The 4,300-nt window shown below is 39.0% G+C and overlaps 1 pseudogene; it reads left to right on the top strand.

Moving 5' to 3' along the window:
• Nucleotides 1-386: 386 nt before the first annotated feature.
• Nucleotides 387-1,304, top strand: LOC148906698 (dopamine receptor D5-like; annotated as a pseudogene).
• The last annotated feature ends 2,996 nt before the right edge of the window (nucleotides 1,305-4,300 follow it).

Raw genomic sequence — 4,300 nt, 5'->3', positions numbered from 1 at the left:
GTTAGGTTCTTTCGTCCAATCACCGAGGATCGTGATTCCTCAAGGCCAAGAAACTACGTCAGCCAGACCACTACCATCAAGGACGGTAATAAAATACAAGTATTAAGAACGACCACAATTCGGGGTGCCAAATGTAAAGGAACTTGTACACTTAAAAACGGGGATAGCATCGATATCCGAAATCATTTGATTCTTTTTTCAGGTGATTTGGTAAGGAGAAGTTGATACCGTTCAATAGCACAGGAAACTCAACATACAGCTCTAAAAGAGACAAAGCGATACTTAGGAGCGAAAGTCTTGTTTCATTAGAAGAACAACAGCAGAGACGAACAAGCCGATCAGAAGGGAACATAAACACTTATAGCATCTCAGCCTTTTGCCGAAAATGAGTATGAGTATTGGAAACTCGATTGCTTTGGGGACACTTGGATTCATAATCACAGTGGAAAGTCTAGTGGTTTGCTTTATGGTTTACCGTTATCGTATTCTACGCACCTTCAATAATGGATTTGTCGTGTCTTTAGTATTGTCAGGATGTTCTCTTCGGTGCTGTTCTGCTGCCTGTCATAATCCACGACGCAACCTCTCTCGCAGCCGGTTTTTTTGGTCGCAGTTATCTTGATGGCAAACGTTACCAATATGTTTGCTGTAACTTTGGACAGATTTCTTGCAGTCATGAAACCTCTTATCTATCACGTTACTATGGCAAAGCATTTTACCAGATTGTGATGCTAGCATGGGTATTACCATAGGAATCACCCTCATACCAATTGCATACGACGGTGACCGTAGCGGATCGGCGCACAAAATATATCTCTTTGGAATTCTTATAATTGGAATTCTTATTCCCTTATATATTTATTCTTGGGGCATACGTCATGATATTTCGTGAAGTTTCGCGTCAGGTTCGAAAGCTAGCAAAGCTACAAAACCTTAGATTTGATCAAGATGCCTTAAGGAAGGCAAAAGAGTTACTGGAGAAGCAAGAATGGCAAGAGTGTTTGCCCTAATTGCAGGTATCTTTGTTTTGACATGGCTTCCAGTCGTGTACATGACAACGGTCGAAGCTATTGGCCTTGTAGAGACATTAGTACCAGAGGTGTTGCATCACTATATCATGGTACACTTTGTGTATGGGTTCTATAACAAATGCCCTATTTATGCTCTTTTCAAGTCTGACTTCCGTAAAAGCCTTCCAAAAAATGTTACGATTGAGAAAAACTAGATTCCAATGCTCCAGGAAAACTTCGAGTTCCCTTCTACCCTCAACTTCAGATCGAAGGACCAAAAAGCACGAACGATAAGCATCAGCTTCACCCCCCAAAGTCTCCTAAATCCCCGACTTCCAAGAAATCTCCATGCTCGCAAACGAGTCAACACTGAAGGAAGTTCTTTAAACCGATACATGCATGGTGGTGAATAAAAGACCCTCGAGTATTCGTTCAGCAGGTGTCCCAGAAAGACTAACGTTACATTAATTTCATGGAGGTTTGAACGGTCCGAGAGATCAAACACCGGCGATCAATAAACTTCAAATATGAAGTAGCCGCTTTTTATTGAATCAACTATTGAGAGAGTCATGGATTTAAATGCAAGAGTTGCCTGAGGTGGTTTTCAGTAGCGCGAGGGCAAAAAGCTTGCAATGACATGAATCGTTTATTTAGATTCGAGCGCCTCGCAGCGCTAAGAGTCGTGAGCGTGTGGATGCGGTTGGATTCACAAACAACCATTCGCAAAAAAGAATACTCGTTTTTATACGCGTCTTACTAGTGGGAATTACGCTAGTAGTTATTTTTAACTTCCATTCTTTATGTTACTTAGATTGGCAAGGTTTGGGAACAGCTGATAACTATAATGATTTGGCCGAATATACCCTAAAATTGTAAACATGTACAGTATACCAAAGTTCTTCATTAAACTCAGTACATCATATATTCTAACTAAATATTCACGTCTGGTTGTCTTTTAATTGATGTGGACTGGTATTCACTAGTGAGTTTTTTTGGCGTGCGAGTGCACGATGATTTACCTGTAACTTAATAATCTAACCTAAAATGATCCGAACCATATATTAAAACGCCCAGAACTAATCTTATACCAGACTAATAAGGTTAACGTAGCGACCCCAAGACGTGAATAAAGGGAGGTTCATATATAGCACACGTACGGACTATCTTGTTAAACTGGCTTTGCAAAACTAACCTAGGTACCAATGGAGAATTTTCGATGAAACTTTATCGGTCAAAAATGTCAAAAACTTAAAACACTTTTCATGGCATAGAAATAACAACGAGAAATTAAGCCACTAAAAAGGATATAGAATTTCCATCCTACCTTAGCTGTAAATAATACGAGTAACTGGGTACAGATGTTCGCTGTTGTGTTAAGATGGACAGTGTTTTTGAATAAAATATAAGCCACATCACAAATATGCAGACAAAGTTATTAGTTTGATTGGTAAGGTGCACGTTTTCACGAATCCTTATCTAACGCCTCATATTTATTCCATTAATAACAGTTACACAAAACGGGAGTACATTACAAGAGGGTCGACTAGACAAGCTCTAAAGGTGTTCAGAATGGGACAAATTAAAATGATTGCTATTTACAATTGTAGTGTTACACAAGAAGCTGAACAAATGAGTCAATTAAGTAGAACTAGAAGTCTACTTCAGTTCAATAAATTGGCTACACAAAAGCTCCATGCAAGAAGGAGCCGTACGTCTAGAAGATGAGGGCTTTTTTTGTAACTCAAACAATCTTCACATTGTTAACGAAGACAAGTTCTAAAAGAGTCTTTATCGTCAACACAATTATCAATAAAACATCACTAAGCTTTCCACATCAATTGAGTAACACTGAACTCCGTGGATGGGATCTCTCGGAGTAACCGAGTCATACGGCAGAAGGGTGGCATGTAACACGGAACTAGTAGCTCTATATTATAAAGTATTTTATTGTTACATTTTAGAGTTGTCATTAAGACATGGCTTTTGTCCACTGATTATCGTCAATTGCATTATGAAGCACATAACATTTAATTTTCTACGCATTCCTTGCGCAAGAAGATGTAACCAAAGCGGGAGATTTACTCTGTGTTTTTGATAATATTTACCCAAGATACGTAAAGGCACGCTAGGCCTTAGGCCTTCCGGTCCGTTAAGGATTTACATCTGTATTTATGCGCGAACCCAATTGGAAGAAAAGGATCGCATGTTGCAGTAAGGATGTTTAAAAAAGATTTTTTTAAACAATCAAACCAAAATGTAGATGGACATTGAACTGCTTAGCATTTACCTGTGCATATGATCGATTAAGAAGTCCGAAACCAAAGACCCAATGAAGCATCTAAGTCGGATTGGACTCCGGGGTCACCCAAATGTTGTAGTACCTCTGTGTGTAGTCTATTTTGGATTTGCATTTTGATTCTGGAAAGCAAGCAATTGTCACGTAGTTTTGTGTGTTGAATGTTTGGCCTGAGTTGGGTTCCTCTTAAAGTATTTATGGTCGCATCTTTTCACAATCTATTCACAAAATGTATGATGTTCGGAGGGAAGTAATAATATACAAGACTGATAGAATCCACGATTGAAAAAACGTAAATTATGGTACGTAGAGAAAAGTACAAGGTATAGGTATTTTTTTCCCATTCGAAAACAAAAGCCGGCTGGCTTAAATAGAAGTTCAAAATCCTTTCGGCTTGCTCTTAGTTAAGTGTATCAGGTTAATTTGACCCCAAATTTGGGGTCAAAACAAGGCAAAACAGTGTGTGTCTTTTTAATTCGGAATAAAACCGTCACCAACAGAGAGGTATATTGGTCGTGTACAAGCAGCGAAAAGAATTTTCCTCAGCTAGTGATGGTTAAGATGCCGCTCAATTGTTAAATTCAGTCGACAATTCTCAATGAAACTCCACGAAAGTGACTGAAATTCACTACCCGAACTCACTGCATGAGGGGGGATACGAAATTCCGAGGAGATATGAGACGGCTCATTGCTATCTTAGACTGACCTAAACAAATACGGTCATAAATTTATTTACGAGGCGCTTTTGAGGATCGCCTGCAGCGAAAACAAGGTCGCGGAGAAACGTGTATGATTTGGAGACGACCTATTGGGATATTCAAGTATACCGGTTTGACAAGTTCCAGTTCGGTGTTTTTTTGGTTATCAAACGGAAACTAATAAAGAGCAGTTTGTTTTTCGGTACTTTCATTCCATTTCAATTATTAATGCCGTCGATGGCTGGCAGCAAAATACACATGGTTAGGACAGCATTTACAAAATTTGGTTTGTTTAG

The sequence above is a fragment of the Actinia tenebrosa genome, unplaced genomic scaffold, assembly GCF_029948245.1.
Source record: "Actinia tenebrosa isolate PJP-AT-01 unplaced genomic scaffold, QUT_ActTen_1.0 PGA_scaffold5__44_contigs__length_20552954, whole genome shotgun sequence".
Taxonomy (NCBI): Eukaryota; Metazoa; Cnidaria; class Anthozoa; order Actiniaria; family Actiniidae; genus Actinia; species Actinia tenebrosa.
This window is presented reverse-complemented; position numbering and strand designations above follow the sequence as displayed.